The 21,213-nt window shown below is 39.0% G+C and overlaps 1 protein-coding gene across 5 annotated transcripts in view; it reads right to left on the bottom strand.

The window, feature by feature from the left end:
* The window catches only part of wipf1a (WAS/WASL interacting protein family, member 1a), a 234,492-nt gene that overhangs the window by 151,558 nt on the left and 61,721 nt on the right, over positions 1-21,213 (bottom strand). The window contains exon 1 of one of the 5 annotated variants that reach the window (XM_051930650.1): positions 20,513-20,656. The exons of 3 other annotated variants lie outside the window; for them this stretch is intronic. The gene's annotated coding sequence lies outside the window, so the exon portion shown is untranslated. Of the gene's footprint in view, positions 1-20,512; positions 20,657-21,213 lie in introns of those variants that run through there. One more of the 5 variants, XM_051930651.1, reaches the window with a different exon arrangement.

Raw genomic sequence — 21,213 nt, 5'->3', positions numbered from 1 at the left:
GTTGATGAAACCCACCCTAAGAAACAAAATACTGTCGCCCTCCTGGAGATGGTTTACCACATTAGGAGGTGACAGTGAATATCAGAGCAGCACAGGTGCATCCTCAGATGCTGAGAAAAATCGTTTTACAAATTCACATTCCACATTCTGGACTTTTGCCATCTTTTTTGTGTATAATGGTGCTTTCCTTTCAGGAACATCCCTAAAGGTTGAAATGCTGAGGGTGTGACCCAATTTTAAGTGTTACACTAAACATAAAGTTTAAGGTGAGTCTGATGAATAGTTTGGTTATTTTTTTCCTGTGTTTTCTGTTTTGATTGCTCTTCTGTCTTTCGGAATGTACATGTCAATATCTAGATACTGTTTGTTCTTGTTTCATTGCATTTTAGTGTTTACATTTTGTCTCTTTATGTTCAGGAATTGAGGGATAGGTTTTGTCTTTTTATTTTCTTTTTTGGGTTGATTATATTCTGAAGTATTATTACAATATGAATTGATGACCTTTTTACGTCTAGCATAAGAGTTTATGTTTGACAAAAGTTCCTTTATATTTTTGTTACTCTATACAGGTATGTCCTTCTACATTGTAATAGATTACTTAACTTCTTCTTTCATCTGCTCCCACATAGGGGTCTCCACCGTGGATCATCCGTCTCCATCTCTCCCTGTCTTTTACATCGTTCTCTGCCACTCCGACTGCCTTCATGTCCTCTCCTCACCACATCCATAAACCTCTTCTTTGGCCTTCCTCTTTTCCTCTTGCCTGGTGGTTCCATCCTCAACATTCTTTTCCCAATGTTACCCCTCATTTCTCCTCTGCATGTGCCCAAACCTTCTCAATCTCGCCCCTCTCACTTGGTCACCAAACTCTCATACCTCTGTTGTCCCTCTGATATACTCCTTCCTAATCCTGTCTGTCCTTGTTACTCCGAGCAAAAATCATAGCATCTTCAACTCCACCACTTCCAGTTCTGCCTCCTGTCTTTTTGTCAGTGTCACCGTCTCCAAACCATACGACACATCTGGTCTCACTACCATCTGGCCTTCCATCTCAAATCACTCCTGCCACTCTTCTCCACCCAGTCCACCCTGCCTGCACTCTTCTTCGCCTCTCTTTCGTACTTTCCCCTGTTATGCTATATGTGAATTTCCCCTTGGGATTAATAAAGTATCTAATCTATCTATCTATCTATCTATCTATCTATCTATCTATCTATCTATCTATCTATCTATCTATCTATCTATCTATCTATCTATCTATCTATCTATCTATCATTTAGTACCTTTCACATCTATCTATCTATCTATCTATCTATCTATCTATCTATCTATCTATCTATCTATCTATCTATCTATCTATCATTTAGTGCCTTTCACATCTATCTATCTATCTATCTATCTATCTATCTATCTATCTATCTATCTATCTATCTATCTATCTATCTATCTTATAGTTTCTTTCACATCTATCTATCTATCTATCTATCTATCTATCTATCTATCTATCTATCTATCTATCTATCTATCTATCTATCTATCTATCTATTATATAATGCCTTTCACATCTATCTATCTATCTATTATATAGTGCCTTGCACATCTATCTATCTATTGTGGCAGGTGGCCGGGTGCGGCCCTCAATCAGCCGCCTATATAACGAGCCGCTGCCCTGCAATCAAGGCTGGAGTCGGGTGAGGAGGTGGACGAGGTCAGAGGAGGCGGCAAAGAGAGGCCCTGAGTGTGTGTGCAGTGAAGAGACGGCTTTGAGGAGAAACCAGGACTTTGGGAGTCTGTGGGGGGTTTGTTGGTGTGGTGCACGTAAGGACTTGTATATAGTAGCAATGAAATAAACGTGTGGTGATGGACTGCAACGTGTCTGCCTGTCTGTGTCCGGGCTGTTCCCTTCTACACTATCTATCTATTATATAGTGCCTTTCACATCTATCTATCTATCTATCTATCCTGCCGACTATTCTAAAATATCTATCTATCATATAGTGCCTTTCATATCTATCTATCTATCTATCTATCTATCTATCTATCTATCTATCTATCTATCTATCTATCTATCTATCTATCTATCTATCTATCTATCTATCTATCCTGCCTACTATTCTAAAATATCTATCTATCTATCTATCTATCTATCTATCTATCTATCTATCTATCTATCTATCTATCTATCTATCTATCTATCTATCTATCTATCTATCTATCAATGACTGTTGAAGCCAAGTAGTTAAATTTGTTTGCCTTCACCCCCTCTGCTCCATTCAGTCGCACCCTTCCACCACCTTCCCTCTCAGTGTTTTTAACCCCAGAAAATGAAAACTTTAGAAAACACCCTTCACAGCCATATACCGTAGATACTCGTGTATAAGTCGGGTCTTGAAACCCAAAATAAATGTTTTGAGTAGTGAGCTGCTCTTATTGTTACTATTATACAATAAAATCAAATAAACATTTGACCTGAGTTCGTAACAGCCGGTGTAAATGTATGGTACTTGTAAAGGTTAGTGTTTTGTTTATTCAGTTTTATTCTCTCAGTCGCATTCACGCTCCCCCCGATCTGACACTGCTGTTTTCAAATAAAGATGTGCTATAACAGAGGTGAACTCAGATGAGGATGAGCATTCTACATCGGAGAAAGAGAACAGAAGCCCTCCCCGCTAGAAACGTCCTCCCACATATAAGAACAACGCAGCTGCACCAGGTGTAAAGGCGAAAGATGGCACCGTCTGGATGCAGGACAAGTCATCCTGCCAGTCAGTCTGCCCCACAGCGGTCCTTCAACGAAATAGCATGGCTTACAGAGCTCGCCAACGTATCGTGCAAAGTCCTGTTTGTGATTATGTTTTGTGATGGGCTTTATATAAGAAACATTTATATGTTACTTATATAAAAGCCAGATTGAATATTATTTACGTTGATTTATTAATTTATCTTCCTACAGCGTAAGGTCATAAGTAGACTGCAGAGCTTCCTGTGTTTGATCAACACGGGCATGCTCACAAATTACACATGTAATGCCACGAAAAATGCCTAGTGACACTTCAGTACACGAGCAATGGTACGGGAATGCAGTCAGAGTTCTTCTTTGCGCACATAACACCGTCCACATCTAAACACTAGCGTGGAGAGTCGCTCGCGTACTAAAGAGTCTGGGTTCAAGAACACCCTGCCAGAGAAATTAAAAAGGTAAATGACACTCTGTGAAAAAAAAAATACAATCTGGTTTTCTAGAGCAATAGTTTGGATTTATTTCCTCTGAAGGATATCTTCATCAATCAAATTTCTGATCAAGGATTCCCATTTAAAAATAGTATATTAAACTTAATCTGCTCCAAAATGACCTCACTACATGTACAGTGCATGATGTATACAAGTTAAAAGGACAATACACAGAAAAAATGGAATTAAGGCTTTATACCTTTTAGTCAAGTGAAGATTCACAGACTGTCATTTGAAAGAGTGAAACCCACCACCAAATGAGGTAGATGGGTCAGGGTATGTTGGCATAATGTGTCAGTAAATTGGCTCAGTGACAATCATGTCAAATGTAAGTGTACTCTGTGCTTTGTTTCAGGTAATTCAATAGAAAAATCTAGCTCACATACACAGATAGTCAACATCAGATTAGATTAGATTACATAAACTTTATTAATCCCATGGGGAAACTGAGATGCATACAGCAGCAGAAAAATAAACGACAAGAATACAGACTCACAGGATAATCAATGAGTCAATAAATAAATATATTGAGCAGAAATTTCAAAATGAATTAAAAGAGAACATTGAGAGGAAGTAGTGAATTGCCTGATAGCAGTGGGCTGACAAAACCCTCAGAGATGTTTCTTAGCACACTGTGGTGGAATGAGCCTGTGGTTAAAAGTGCTCCAGGACAGCGCCTCCTGGTGGGGGTGGAGGGGATTTTTCATGATGACATCCAATTTTGCCATCATTCTCTTTTCCACAAAAGCTTCCAGTGTGCCCAGGGTTCACCCTGTGATGGAGCAGGCTGTCCGAATATAAATCAGGCATTGTGCATCTTTTGACCTTAAGTTGCTTCCACAGGAGCATAGATAGATAGATAGATACATAGATATGAAAGGCACTACAGTAATCCTTCACTTATCGCAGGAGATAGGTTCCAAGGCCGACCGCGATAACTGAATTTCCGCGAAGTAGGGACACCATATTTATTTAATTATTTAACATGTATTTGGACGTTTTTAAACCCTCTCTGTATTGTTTACAACCCACCCTTTACTCTATTAATAACAGGGACAACTGCTAAGCAATTTGAAATCGGTAGATAAGTTTACACTTTATGTATAGCGAAGTACACGTAGCTATATATGACGTGATGATGGTGATGAATATGCTGCGCAGTAAAAATGATGATGATGAAGGTGATAATCCCCTGAATGCAGTAGCAAGAGCACTTTAATGGTGAATGAGTGAGATGAGACTTCCTGGTTAATGCAGCACTCCGTCGCTGAGCCAATCAGCAGCACACAGGAACTTAACTGTGTGCTCTGATTGGGTAGCTTCTCAGCCATCCTCCAATAGCATCTCTTGTATGAAATCAACTGAGCAAAGCAACTGAGATAGCAAGTACCAGAAGTAAAAAGACGCATTGTCTGCAGAAACCCGGGAAGCAGCGAAAAATCCACGTTATATATTTAGATATTCTTACATATAAAATCCGCGAAGTCGTGAATCCGCGAAAAGTGAACCGCGAAGTAGCGAGGGATTACTGTATATAATAGATAGATAGATAGATAGATAGATAGATAGATAGATAGATAGATAGATAGATAGATAGATAGATATGAAAGACACTATATAATAGATAGATAGATAGATAGATAGATAGATAGATAGATAGATAGATAGATAGATAGATAGATAGATAGATAGATAGATAGATATGAAAGACACTATATAATAGATAGATAGATAGATAGATAGATAGATAGATAGATAGATAGATAGATAGATAGATAGATAGATAGATAGATAGATAGATAGATAGATAGATAGATAGATAGATAGATAGAACAGAGCAATGTAAGGCACTATATAGATAGATAGATAGATAGATAGATAGATAGATAGATAGATAGATAGATAGATAGATAGATAGATAGATAGATAGGATGAACAGGAATACATTTAAAGTATTTTGAAATTTTCTGGGTTTTATTTCAAGGATATCTAGAAATGTAATCAAAATATCTTAAAAAGTATTTCAGTTATCTTCACATCACTTATGTTCCAGATATCTAAAAAACATTTTTAGATACATCTAATTTGTTTCATGATAAAATGTATTTCAATATAATTAGAATTTTATTTCAAAATATCTCAAATATGTTTTAAGATATTTTTACAAAAACATGAATAAGATAACTGAATATCAATTTTTATTTTTTTATTTATCTCCTGTTCATTTTGAGGTATCTCAAATGCATTTCACGATATCTTAAAATAGACAGGAAGTCCCATTGAAAGAATAGGAAATTTTACAGGAAGTCCTTTGGAAGGGTCAGTTTGAGATTTCTTAAAATGTTTGAGAGATATGTTGAAATGTATTTGAGATACTGTATCTCAAAATGTATGTCTGATATTCTTAAAATATAAAGGAACGTATCTGGAGATATTTAGAAACAAGTTTCAGATACCTTAAAAAGTAAACTGCTTTTTGAGTTATCCCTAAATGTTACTTCCAAACTTTATCAATTCATTTCAAGGTGCATACCCCTAAACAATCTTAGCCACCAATGGCAAAGGGACCTCTTACTATCAATGATAAGGAATGGCAGCCATCCTTTCCAAATGTGCTCTTTTTCAGTCTGTCCCAAGCACGGGGTAATTCAGTTTAAAACTGTCAAGAATAAAATGATCTAAAAACCGGTCAGGAACAGGATCACAGCACCAGCAATGGTATCAAGCCCTGGCTTTGCTAAGTTATACAGTTTAAGATTTCCACAATATTTTGGTGTCAAATAACTGATTGTTTGTCAGAGAGTTTTGGACTTAAAATTACATATAATCCTGTAAGAGCATTATTTTAAATAGGGTAACAAAATCCAACAAAAAAAACCATTGTGATCTCCTATATCACTTTGCTCATATTGGCTCATCTTTCACATCTTGAGGAATCTTAAACCACCCTTCAATAATTCAATGCGAAAGCAATCTAAGACTAGAAAGAAAAAAATCTTATTTTTCTTATGAGGAAACAGTGCAAAGCTTCTTCAGAATCTGGCAAGAAATCATTGATGCAGTTCTAAAATAAACCTGCTGGGCCTCAGCCTCTGCTCAGTCTCCTATTCTCTGTTTTAATATACATGAGGAACTATTTCATAATGGCCTTTCTGTTCACCAAGCTCTCTGATATGGAGGACGTTATTAACTGGTGATTATGATTTGGGCGGCATGGTGGCGCAGTGGGTAGCACTGCTGCCTCGCAGTAAGGGTTCGCTTCCCGGGTCCTCCTTGCGTGGAGTTTGCATGTTCTCCCCGTGTCTACGTGGGTTTCCTCCCACAGTCCAAAGACATGCAGGGTAGGTGCACTGGCCATTCTAAACTGTCCCCAGTGTGTGCTTGGTGTGTGTGTCTTACGGTGGGTTGGCGCCCTGCCCGGGATTGGTTCCTGCCTTGCACCCTGTGTTGGCTGGGATTGGCTCCAGCAGACCCCCGTGACCCTGTAGTTAGGACATAGCAGGTTGGATAATGGATAGATGGATGTTTGGAATATTGTACTGGTTGAATTTTGACTGAACTGTGTTCCTACTGTAATATGATTAATAAACTCAATAAAATGTTATTATTAAAAAATGAAGCACTCTTGTGCTTAAGTCCAAAAATCCAGTGTTCTGCATCCTTAAAATTCATACAGAAATGATTTCAATTCAGGACTCACATTTTTTCCCCCCAGTAACAGATTACTGGTATACACGTGATCTGCCTTATTTATGCATGTACTGGTTGCAGCTTTTTAGCAGCGTCATACTGCTCAGTGTGGTGTCACCCACTGCACGCCTGCTCTTGGATCTCAATCCAACTGGTCCGCCATGTGCCGGGTTCCGGCAAGACGCCGTAATCAGCGCAACCTCAAAACCAAAAAACAAGCACAATTCTGAATCCTTACATGTGCCAAGTCTGCTCACAGGATTATTATAGAAAACTATTTTACATTGCTGCAGAAAAATAAAAATAAAACAGCTGTCTTACTAGAAAAGGTTCCTCAAATCTGGAGGTGCTTTCCAGTAGTCACATGGGCAAGCAGTGCGCGGGTTTCCCTGTATTGACGCCTGGTTTGTGAAGGTGGCTAAATGTTTGCGTTCAGTGCCAGTGATGAGGTGATTTACAGTGGTGTTGTTTTATATTTTTTAAGAAGAAAATGCTAATTCTAAAGGAAAAAAAAATTCTAAAGTACATTTCTGGGCAATAACCATTCTTGCAGGTCCAGTATGTGATGAGGCAGTTCCACTGTTGCATTCTGAAGTACTTCCTCAAATATATACGCACATATATATATGTTTTTTAAACATCACCATATTCTTCAGACAAGTTCTTATAAATTGATAAGTTTCTGCCCCTATCCCACTGTTTTATCAGTTCCATTCTTCGTGTCCGATTTATTGCAGTCATCTTTATGTCACAAACTATGACTGTTGTGGCTTTAATTAAAATGTGCAATATTCACCTATTTTATACACAGTATGAGGATCAGCCATTGATAAATTTAACAAAAGGAGGATAAAAATAAAATAGCCATATCAGAGCAACAGTGTCAGCTTAGTAAAATCACCGAGTCATAATAAGTTCTGGAATGATTTACCACATCATTTTTATTTTACTGCTATAAAGCTAAGTAGCTCTGTGTCATGAATAATTATCAAGACGCGAAACAGCAGATCCTAGTTAAATTACATTGCTTATGCAGTTTTAAATTATTATTAAGTCACTTTGTTTATTTAAGAAAATGGCATTATACAGCAAGCTTACTGGACTTTGAAAAAGGGATTAAAATATTTATTTGACTTGGAAATCACAAAGCATATGTTGATGCTCATTAGGTATACATTTGAACTGCCAGGGAAATTCATCTGGTTTAATGCCTTTTTAAACAATTTAAATTACTTATTGCACAATGTTGCCAAAATGTAATAACCCAAAGATATTCCAACAGAGACACCTAGTCAAAAAAGTTCCATTGTTTTTGCAGCTCATTAAGTTGAAATCATATCAGTCAGCCTGTACAGAAAAGAAATCTCTCACTGTGTTATGAGATTTCGGTTACAAATGCACCACCAGTGTAGAAACACATTGGCACACTTGATTTAGCGTAGGTTCATTAAACCAGTCTCCATTATATTAATGTTGATCAACACCATATTCTTCAGGCAAGTTCTTATAAATTGATAAGTTTCTGCCCCTATCCCACTGTTTTATCAGTTCCATTCTTCATGTCCGATTTATTGCAGTCATCTTTATGTCACAAACTATGACTGTTGTGGCTTTAATTAAAATGTGCAATATTCACCCATTTTATACACAGTATGAGTATCAGCCATTGATAAATTTAACAAAAGGAGGATAAAAATAAAATAGCCATATCAGAGCAACAGTGTCAGCTTAGTAAAATCACCGAGTCATAATAAGTTCTGGAATGATTTACCACATCATTTTTATTTTACTGCTATAAAGCTAATTAGCTCTGTGTCATGAATAATTATCAAGACGCGAAACAGCAGATCCTAGTTAAATTACATTGCTTATCCGTCCATCCATCCATTTTCCAACCCGCTGAATCCGAACACAGGGTCACGGGGGTCTGCTGGAGCCAATCCCAGCCAACACAGGGCACAAGGCAGGAAACAATCCCGGGCAGGGTGCCAACCCACCGCAGTACATTGCTTATGCAGTTTAAAATTATTATTAAGTCACTTTGTTTATTTAAGAAAATGGCATTATACAGCAAGCTTACTGGACTTTGAAAAAGGGATTAAAATATTTATTTGACTTGGAAATCACAAAGCATATGTTGATGCTCATTAGGTATACATTTGAACTGTCAGGGAAATTCATCTGGTTTAATGCCTTTTTAAACAATTTAAATTACTTATTGCACAATGTTGCCAAAATGTAATAACCCAAAGATATTCCAACAGAGACACCTAGTCAAAAAAGTTCCATTGTTTTTGCAGCTCATTAAGTTGAAATCATATCAGTCAGCCTGTACAGAAAAGAAATCTCTCACTGTGTTATGAGATTTCGGTTACAAATGCACCACCAGTGTAGAAACACATTGGCACACTTGATTTAGCGTAGGTTCATTAAACCAGTCTCCATTATATTAATGTTGATCAACACCATATTCTTCAGGCAAGTTCTTATAAATTGATAAGTTTCTGCCCCTATCCCACTGTTTTATCAGTTCCATTCTTCGTGTCCGATTTATTGCAGTCATCTTTATGTCACAAACTATGACTGTTGTGCTCTCCCAAGCTAATGCCACTTATTTGGCTCACAGAATGTTCTACAGTACTGTGTGCGTGCTTGGGGTGCCCTTCTTTAAGATCTGATGACTGTGGAGCCATCCTGACTCTTCTACTGGCTAACCGACGGCTCAAGGATACAGGGAGACGATAAGCTGCTGGAGAGGGAGAGACAGACAGAAGAGAAGAGAAGAGAAGAGAAGAGAAGAGAAGAGAAGAGAAGAGAAGAGAGTTCTAGCCCAGTGTTCTTGCAGCAAAAGCACAACTGCCCAATCTAGAAGGACGTGGCTGGAAGCGTCCCCAAAACAGGCCAGGGGCTCACTGAGTTTGGGGTAGGGAGGTAAGCTGGAGGACACATGCTCATCTGGAGGTAGCAAGTCAATCCAGAGAGACCACGACAGAGACAAAGAGACATGGAAAGTGAGGTGGAAGGTGTTGGTGTATTGTGTTTGTTTACCACGTGTGCTCACCAATGTATATTTAATTTGTATAATAGGCCTTTTTTTTTAGATTCTGAACCTGTGAACATATATTTGGGTTCAAGGGAAAAACTATGAGAGTGACACTGTTCTTCTTCTTCTTTACCATTCCCCTCTTCTATGTGGGGCTGATGTGCTTGCTCATCCTTCTTCAAACAGCTCGGTCCTACACTTCCTCAGCAGTCAGTCACTTTTATTTCAGATCTTAACCCAACTTTATTCATCCAACTCCGCTTTGGCCTCCCTCACTTTCTCTTCCTTTGTACTTTCATGCCCATCACTCTTTTGCCCACATAGTCATCGTCTCTCCTCATCACACGTCCATACCACTTCATCCTCCTTTCCTGTCCTTTCTTAGATGTCTCCCCCACTTCTGTTGTGCCTCTGATTGTCTCATTTCTTATTCTTTCCTTTTATGTTACTTCACACATCCACCTGAACATTCTCATTTCTGCCACATCTAAGTTCTTCTCCTGCACTCCCTTTACTGCTCAAGTCTCAGCTCCAAACATCATTGCATGTCTTACCACTGTCTTAAAAACCAGACCTTTAACCTTCGCTTTAATATTTTGCTCACACAACACTCCTGATTACTTCTTCCAGTTGTTCCATCCATCTCCATCTTGGACAACCACTGATCCTAGACATTTGAATTTCTCTTTCACTCTTTTCAATGGCTCTCCCTGCAGGCTAACCTCTGAATCCTGACCATCATTAAACCTCAGATATTCTGTCTTCTTCTTCCTAGTTACCTTCAGCTCTCTATCATCCAAAGTCCCCCTCCATTCTTGCAAGTTCCTCTCCACAACAACTCAATGACAGTAACACCCCTACTGTCCATAAAAGGTTTCCTAGCAATACTGTAGTTCCCAGAAACATTCTTTGCATCTTCAGTGCTATTTGCCTGGTTGAAAATTCATTTGGAGAATGCTGACAAAATTCTTATTCTCTAAATAATTACATTATTATATATTTCATCAATTCACCATAAAAGGAATTCACCTTTTGTGTTATATCATGTCCAAACTGTACTATGATGAACATATTAGTGTTTTACATAAATATGAAATTGTGATTTCTGTACATCCCTGCTCAATTTCTTACATAGAATGAAACATCCATCCATCCATTTACCAACCAAGGGTCATGGGGGTCTGCTGGAGCCAATCCCAGCCAACACAGGGCACAAGGCAGGAACCAATCCTGGGCAGGGCGCCAACCCACCGCAGGACACACACACAAACACCCACACACCAAGCACACACTAGGGCCAATTTAGTATTGGCGATCGCTAACCCACATGTCTTTGGACTGTGGGAGGAAACTGGAGCACCCGGAGGAAACCCACGCGGACACGGGGAGAACATGCAAACTCCACGCAGGGAGGACCCGGGAAGCGAACCCAGGTCTCCTTACTGCGAGGCAGCAGCGCTACCACTGCACTACCGTGCCGCACTGCATGAAACATATTGTTGTTAATAATAATAACAATGATAATAAAAGATTTTATTTATATATAGTGCCTTTCCCATATTATTATTACTAGGAAACATAATCCATTCCAACACCACTTTTCTTTTTGCCAAGTCACTGTGTCAATTGCCATACTATTCTGAGTTAAGGTCACAGCTCTTGTTCTTTTTCGTGGAATGAGATTTTCTGTATGGATTTTCTAGCAATCAAAAATCTTAGCATGTGGGTTGTGATGAAAAAAAAAGTCTACTGTGAAGACATGAGCACATTGGAAGTCGGCCTGTGCAATGCGCCTCACCAACAGCAGATGTCTTCCGTGTCTCTCTGTGGATCACTGTGCTCTCCTATTATAGAGTTGTTAGTCACTGCTGTTCCTTCTGACATGTCTCTTCGTCGATCAGTGTCAGTATCTTGTATTTGACGATCAGCATGGCCTGTGTAATGTGGTTCAGGGAGTTGTTCGTGGCTGTGACGCCGTGCCTTTCCTATTATGGAGTTGTTTGTCCTCACAGGTGGCGCAGTGGTAGTGCTGCTGCTTTGCAGTAAGGAGATTGTGGGTTCGCTTCCCGGTTCCTCCCTGTGTGGATAGCGCTTTGAGTACTGAGAAAAGCGCTATATAAATGTAATGAATTATTATTGTTTTTCAAATCATCAACAGTAGATGTCCCTACTGGTTTTTGTCCTGTCTGCCATGGCTTGTGCCTGCACATCTGCTGTTTTCCTATCAGCCATGACCCCTGATCACATTGTTGCTGTGCTTTTCCTGTCAGCTAAGCCCAAGCAATCGACATGGTAGTGAACACCTTCGATTTTTTGCTACCACTACATGTGTCATATCATAAGCTGTTGATTAGTAAGTAAGTAAGTAAGTAAGTAAGTGAACTTTATTGTCATTCATACCATACAACAGTACAACAACGGATGCATAGCTGAACGAAATTGTGTTTCTCCAGGCTCAATGTGCAGATATAAAAGACAAGTACATAAAAGACACGCGCACGCAAGACAACATACAGACATTACAAACATTTCACTTCTTACACAGAAAGTAGGTAAGACAGCACAAGGCAACACAGTACAAACAATAAGTACAAAAGATATACAGTATATAAATGTAAGCCAGTCAGTGGGTGAAATAAAATATGAAAGAAAATATTGCACGTCGTTTCACAAGGCTTGTGTTATTGCACTATATGGATACAATATTTATACATAATATATATATAATGTAATAGTGTATGATATTACAATACAATATAATGTAAACTTAAGACCTATTTGTGGTAATAAAGTGCACAGTAAGTAAGAGAGCAAAAGGACAAAGATTATTTAACAGAGTTTAGTATTCTGATGACCTGGGGGAAGAAGCTCCTGATAAATCTGGTCGTTCTGCAGGTTTAAGTGCGAGTCGTTCACAAGTTTTTGCATGACAGACTAACTGCCCATAGCATTTTACTGTATATATATATATATATAGATTATTATTATTATTATTACTGCAGGGCTTTGTTGCAGCATGTCACTCTCTGCCAGCTGCTGGAGCCAGTCAGGTAGCAGGCATCTGCAATGTTGGCAGCAGCAAAATGAAGGCAACTGAAATCTTTTAGCCCAGTGGTAAGTCTATCATTAACCACTCGTCAGTTATCTAACTCAGAGCACTTTTAGGTGCTAACCTGTGGAGACTCGAGTAGTGCTCAAGTGTTACACAAGAGCGAACTGCTATTAATGCTTAATTATGAGGTCACCTTTATAAAGCGTTACCACACTTCCTATGCATTACCATGCCTCGAGTTTATCACAGCTGTTTTATTAGTCACAGGGAGACAGCACTTATGCCTGTAACATTGGGTATAAAGCTGGACGCAAACACTGGACTCGAATCCATCACACGACTCATGATAGAACATGCTTCCAATGTGTTAACAAATTAACAATAATAAAATTATTACACTCAGAATATGGAACCAATGCAGAAAGCACTTCAAGGCAGGCAAAGTTTTTATCTACTGCAGCTCTACATGATAATCACCTTTTTCTACCCTCTCAAACCTACTTAGTATTTAATGTATGGAAAACATCTGAGATTAAAACACTTATAATTGTACATAGTATGGGATTGGCATCCCGGCCAATACCCCCAGGCCGCTTGATGGAGCCCTCCTTGCAACATGGAGATGCCCCGAATTCCAGCAGGGCATCATGGACTATGGAGTTTTAATACACAGCCCTGCTGGATAACGTCAGAGTCGCCAGGGGACGCTGCAGGGAGACACAGAGATGTTTATTTTCCATAAGTAAATCCGAGCCACATGGTTGGAAGAAATAAAGTGCTTCCGGGCTGATGAAGAAAAGAAGTTTTTACCTGACCCGGACGTGATAGAAGTCACATGGACTGAGGGACAGAAACACTTCCGGGTCATGGACTATAAAAGGACCATGGGAAATCGCAGACGGTGAGCTGAGTTGGGAGGCAGGGTGGCTAAGCATCTGGGAGATTGGAGGATTGTTTATTTGATTATTGATTGTTATTGAGTATAGTGGAGTGGTGGTGCTTTGTGCACTTATTTATTATAATAATAAAGTCAATTCTTGGACTTTTATCTGGTGTCTGACGTCTGGTCTGAGGGTTCAAGGGGTCACGGGGACCCTTAAACTGTCACAATAGATAATGCCATTGCAACTTATGAATAAAGACGCTTTAAATTTAACTTCATATCAGCACAGTTTTTCCACTACTTACAAGTCAGAAACTTTGCTAAAAGGAACCTGCCCAATTTTCCTCACCTCCCATCTATTTCTATTCCAGAAGAAATACTGATCAGTTTTGAAGACTCTGACAGCATCTTAAAGTCTCTCCTGTTAAAAGAACCCAGGGTATGATGGGTAAAGGATCTCTGATTTAACATCTCAGAAAAGGAAAATACACTCGAGCTCCATATGGATGGATAGATAGATAGATAGATAGATAGATAGATAGACAGACAGACAGACAGACAGACAGACAGACAGACAGACAGACAGACAGACAGACAGATAGATAGATAGATAGATAGATAGATAGATAGATAGATAGATAGATAGATAGATAGATACTTTATTAATCCCAAGGGGAAAGTCACATACTCCAGCAGCACCTTACTGATACAAAAAACAATATTAAATTAAAGATTGATAATAATGCAGGTAAAAACAGACAATAACTTTATATAATGTTAACGTTTACCCCACCGGGTGGAATTGAAGAATCGCATAGTTTGGGGGAGGAACGATTTGCTCAGTCTGTCAGTGGAGCAGGACGGTGACAGCAGTCTGTTGCTGAAGCTGCTCCTCTGTCTGGAGATGACACTGTTTTGTGCAAATCATTCAACTTAAAATCTTTTATCAAGCAAATGTATCTCATTTAAAATTGTCCAAAATGTATCCAGGGCAAGATTTATCCTGTGAACGTTGTAATCGAGCTCCAGCCTCATTGGACCACATGTTTTTGGAAGTGCACCAAATGAACATCATTCTGGTCAAACATCTTTGAATGACTATGAGACCCCCTTGGGGTCCCAGTCACTCCTAACCCATTAACAGCCGTGTGTGGTGGACCCCCAGATGGGCTTAAAGTGGAGAAGGACAAACTGATTGTAATTGATGACACCACACTACTAGCACTTAGACTTATTTTGCTCAAGTGGAAGAATCCCAGGTCACCCGTTATAAGTCAGTGGGTAACTGATGTTCTGTACTATATGAGACTGGAAAAAATCTAATTCTCACTTAGAGGATCTGCTCAAAACTTTTTTAAAATATGACAAGATCTAATTAATAACATTTTAGAATAAGCATTTATTTTGGGGGGGAAAAGGACGTTCACCCTTCTTTGGTGTTTTTAAAGTTTTGCCCTTGCTGTTGGCTCTCCTGTCTGTCTCTACTGGAGGTTGAATTCTGTTTTGTTAGGTTCGACTTGATTGTGTGTGATGTTATCTTCCTTATTGTATAAGTAAGACTTGATTGTATGAAATGTTATACTTTAATTAAAATTAATAATGATAAACAATAATAGTAAAATTATTTCTCATATTTAGTACCTTCCTGAATAATGATCATTAAACAGCATCCAAGAATGCGATACAAATCAGCACAATGCGCACGAGAGGTTCAGACCTGATTTAATGACCACATAACCTTAGCTAGCAACACTGACTTCTACTTCCTTTTCACATTCTCTTCAAAATGCAGAACCTCAGCATGTGCTCTTTATGCTGTCCAAATAAGTGTGATATCCACGCTGCCCGCCTGTCTTCTACAAGCCATCACTTCTAGGACGACAAACAAGAGTGAATACTCTATTTTGTAATGACCGCCAGTTGCTCATGGATGCTCCAAATGTGTTGTCACGTACTTAAAATTAAACAAGCATATGATACTGCCATAGGATATACAGTTTCTTTATTGGTACCTAACCACATTTTTGTTTTTTTGTTTTTTGCAGGGAGCTTTCTTTTCTCTTCTTTTGAGGGTCTTTGATAAACTGTAACTCAAACTGAAAGTGATGGGGAGTAGAAGTGGAGTCTCCATCCATGCCAACTAACCCACCTTGGTGAACTTTAAAATCGTTCAGAGAGCAGGCCAAGCCAGGTTAACAGCCGCTTTACACAGTGGTAGGCAACAAGGCCGAGCTACTGATTTGAAGACTTGAAACTCCTCTGCCAGCACTCCTATACTGTAGCTTACCTGCTGCTGCCCTTCTGGGTATAAAACACATGCAAAGTGCTTTGGGATAGAAGGCACCATGAAAGTTTCTTTTTAATATATAGTCCAGCTGGGCTGGCCAAACTAAGGAGAGCGGGTGTATGGGATCGGCTGAAGACTGCACTAAACGTCATGTAAAGCTGGGATACGAAAGGGGGTGCTGCCAAGACACACAGGAGAGCTGGATTAGAGTGGCCAGGAAAGACAAGACTTCACAAGTCAGACATTTTAACTACAAAAACCTAAAATCCATCCATTATCCAACCTGCTATATCCTGTCTATAGGGTCACGGGGGGGTCTGCTGGTGCCAATCCCAGGGCGCAAGGCAGGAAACAAACCCCGGGCAGGGTGCCAACCCATCACAGGGCACACACACCAAGCACAATTTAGGATCGCCAATGCACCTAACCTGCATGTCTTTGGACTGTGGGAGGAAACCCACGCAGACACGGTGAGAACATGCAAACTCCACGCAGGGAGGACCCGGGAAGCGAACCCGGGTCTCCTAACTGCGAGGCAGCAGTGCTACCCACTGCGCCAAAACCTAAAACTCAAAATGTAATTTATGTCACCTTATCTGAAGTACCATAAAGGTGTTTTGGGCCATCACTGACCAATCCCCTGAGAAGCAGACTCATTATATACTTACTGTGATGAATCCTCAGTTCTGAGTCAAACCACAACTTGTTCACGCACCTCATTCTTCAGCAGCAGCCTGTTTTCATGTATTTAGTAAACACTTCCTTCCTGTCTTTCTTTTAAAGTCCCCTCACCACACTCACATTTGTTCAAAGCCCAGCTCTTGACAAACAATTGTTCCATGGCCTCCAGTGCAGCTTATTTAGTTATCTCACCCCACCAGGTTTATTTTATTGCTTGTCTGTCCTGTGCATCACATCGGGGAGGCCTGCCTTACCAGCTGAGTGCCCATTACTTGATAGAAGGTGCTCTCATATCCTCACACTCACACCTCATGGCCAATGGAGTGTATTCAGGGTAAAGGGTCAAAATGTATGAGGCATCATTACACACACACACGGCTCTAAGATGCCAGCCTCCTTAGACAAAGATGCATATGTGTGGTCAATGAAGGCTGTGTTTTTCATCCAGCTATGAGAATCCCAGAATGGCAGGCTGCAGGCTCACCTTCAAACAGCGGCTCACAATTTACTCCTTATTGTGGATAATTTGCCCGACACAGCTGTGCTGCACTCGTGTAGCCCAGTAAAATGTGTACACCATGAAATGTACCACATTAATATCTACCAGGGGTCCTCAATCACGGTCCTGGAGGGTCACAGTGGCTGCAGGTTTTCCTTCCAACTAGATTCCTAATTAGAAGACAGTCCTTGCTGATAATGAAACTCAGCATTTAACTGTTTGGCTTGTTAGCGCTTTCATTCATCCAAGAGAAATGTTAATCACACTGTAGAGCTTCTGAGAACATTATCCATGCGTTTTGTGGACCAGAACAGATTTAAACTTAACGCTCCTTCCAATTCCCCTGCCATTTATCTCTAAACATTTTTTTTAGCGAACACATACTTCATGGTGCATATGCACAGGTTTAAAAGGAAGCACGTTAGCAGGAGATCTGTGGGTTTATTGGATATCTGCATTTCATTATTAATTAATGTCTGGCAACAATTACAACTTAAATGCAGCTGCTAAAAACTAAAATAGGCAATTAAGGGTTCTGAATTGTAATGGGCAAGATTACTAAAATTAAGCCCAAAAAACGTATTGCTTTAGTAGTAAATAAATGGGTTCTACCTAAGAAATTGGTTGAAGTGAAAACTTGCAGCCACTGCGGACCTCCAAGACTGTAACTGAGGACCTCTGATCTACAATGTAACTAAAATGTGTCTTTGATAAATGAAAGCACTAACAAGGCATAGAGTTAAATACCAAGTTTCATTATCACCAAGGACTGAGTTCTAATTAGGAAACTGGCTGGAATGAAAACCTGGAGCCACTGCAACCCTCCAGGATGGTGACTGAGGACCCCTGATATATACTAGTGAAACACACGGACCTACGGTCCTGAAATAAAATGCTACAAAAGGCTAAATATACATACACATTAGTTTATTTTGAATTCTGAACACATACAGTATCTACTGTGTTCTGGGAGATTATCAATAAATGAGCTTGCAGGGACTGTGCTTTGATTACAGTAAAGTTTTCTGCCCACCAGTAAAGTGACTGCCAGATTGACACAACAAGCTGAACTGAATTGAATTGACAGAACATATCTGACCATAAGCTGCCAATGGAGACCAAGATAACGGCTGACGACCCCATTAGTTTGTGAGTAGTCATGTGATAGACGGAAAGGTATTAGCATTTTATATTTATAGACGCTTAATTGATACTCCTGTAATATGCTAGTCCACAGAAAGTAGAAGGAACAAAAAGTGAGGCAGATGGTAACCTAACATATTAAAGGCCAGTTTTAGGTCACACAAATTCCCAGTATCTGAATTAAAAATAGCAGAGTAATGTTACCCTCTGCCAACTACAGAACTTTACTAAACATCAAGAGCCTTCTAGATAGATAGATAGATAGATAGATAGATAGATAGATAGATAGATAGATAGATAGATAGATAGATAGATAAGGTACTATATAATAGATAGATAGATAGATAGATAGATAGATAGATAGATAGATAGATAGATAGATAGATAGATAGATAGATAGATAGATAAGGTACTATATAATAGATAGATAGATAGATAGATAGATAGATAGATAGATAGATAGATAGATAGATAGATAGATAGATAGATGAAAGGCACTATATAATAGATTGATAGATAGATGAAAGGCACCATATGAGTCATAGATAGATAGATAGATAGATAGATAGATAGATAGATAGATAGATAGATAGATAGATAGATGAAAGGCACTATATAATAGATTGATAGATAGATGAAAGGCACTATATGAGTGATAGATAGATAGATAGATAGATAGATAGATAGATAGATAGATAGATAGATAGATAGATAGATAGATAGATGAAAGGCACTATATAATAGATTGATAGATAGATAGATGAAAGGCACTATATGAGTGATAGATAGATAGATAGATAGATAGATAGATAGATAGATAGATAGATAGATAGATAGATAGATAGATGAAAGGCACTATATAATAGATTGATAGATAGATAGATGAAAGGCACTATATGAGTGATAGATAGATAGATAGATAGATAGATAGATAGATAGATAGATAGATAGATAGATAGATAGATAGATGAAAGGCGCTATATAATAGATAGATAGATAGATAGATAGATAGATAGATAGATAGATAGATAGATAGATAGATAGATAGATAGATAGATACTTTATTTTTCCCCAGGGGGAAATTAAAACTTTGCATAAGATCCAGAGAGAAAAAGAGAAAATATATAAATAATATAACAAACAAAAAATCCCCAAACACACATTAAAAAAAAATCACCCATTTTCAAAACTTTGTGAACTGTACAGGTCACTAAGAGCCAGTATTTATTTATCCTGACAGCATTCGGTACCAGGCATGAAGGGACCTCGTATGGGGCACTCGTCCTTTTCTAGAGCAGATTTGCACTCACATACATACATTCTGCCCGTTTTCATTTTTTTCTTCTTTTTATATAGCTGACAAATAGCCTAATGTACATGTCTTTGGATTGTGAGAAGGCAAATCAGAGTTCTCAGAGAAAAGCTTGCTAAGACATGTGGAGGACACACAGACTTCACACAGGCAGTGCCAGGATCCGAACCCAGGGCGCAGGGACTATGAAGCAGTAGCCACACATTACCTCCCGCCGCTGCATAACTCTGTCCCCCAATTTCCTTCCCTTTACACATCCAATATAACTTTACAGCTAAATTACTGTGGTGTTTTGCTTTATTCCATGGTTCTTTAAAACCTCGACTTCAGTTCACGATCGAGGTACTGATTTTCATACAATGCCATTTCCTTAACTGAATTAGATTTGACAGTGCTCAACAGGTAGTTCCTCTATAAAATAACGGCAAGAACGCGAACTGATCGAGGGCAGAAAGGAAAGGCAATTCTTTCCTGAAGCGATGCCCCCCTTTTAATTTCAGAGTTAATTAAAAAAAAAAACAACTAAATTTTAGCAAATCAAGTATAGCCACATAGCCGACAACCAAATACACGCTACATTTCACGGGTTCGCTCATTTTGTCTCTAGTTTCGCAAAGACAAACGGCTTTGACATAAACCAGCAGTTCACGCCAAGGATCTCGGTATGGCTTTTAAAAATGAGACTACTCACTGCGGCGTCCAGTGGACTGCAGGCTCCTAAGCGCCGATCGCCTGTGTCTGTGATCGCGAACTTCCTGAAAGCGCAATGTCAGCTGCAAACTTCCTCTCTTCACCTAAACCCCGTGAAACTTCATGAGAAACATCTTCCGATCTGATTCACCGCGCACCGGCAAAACAGAAGCAGCACTCGGCTCTAGCGGCTTTAAAAAGAAACACAGCGAAATGTGCATTAAACAAAAACGACGACACGGTCACTTCTTACTAAGATAGATAGATAGATAGATAGATAGATAGATAGATAGATAGATAGATAGATAGCAAAGGGACTATATAATAGAAAATATATTATTTGTCAAAATTTGAAAATGTAGTTTATTATAGAAGCACAATACATAAATATCACAGCAGATGTACGCCATTAGGTGTTTTTTAAATCGTACGTTTATTCTTAAGTGAACAAATCTTCTATTTTTTGCCCGATTACAAAAGTGCTTATTCTGCCTTTTGTTTTTTTTTTCTATTGCTTTACATTAATTGTAACTGTGAATTCTTTTGGATCAATCCTCACTGGGAAAGGAGCCATACAAGGCAAAACGTTATTAATAACAAGTGTTATGAGGCTTTGCACACTGCCATCCTGTGAAAACACTACACATCGTTTTATTTCATAAGTCCCCCCAGGGCCGGATTTTCCTATTGGCTAACTAGGCT

This window comes from Erpetoichthys calabaricus, chromosome 8 (genome assembly GCF_900747795.2).
Source record: "Erpetoichthys calabaricus chromosome 8, fErpCal1.3, whole genome shotgun sequence".
NCBI lineage: Eukaryota > Metazoa > Chordata > Cladistia > Polypteriformes > Polypteridae > Erpetoichthys > Erpetoichthys calabaricus.
This window is presented reverse-complemented; position numbering and strand designations above follow the sequence as displayed.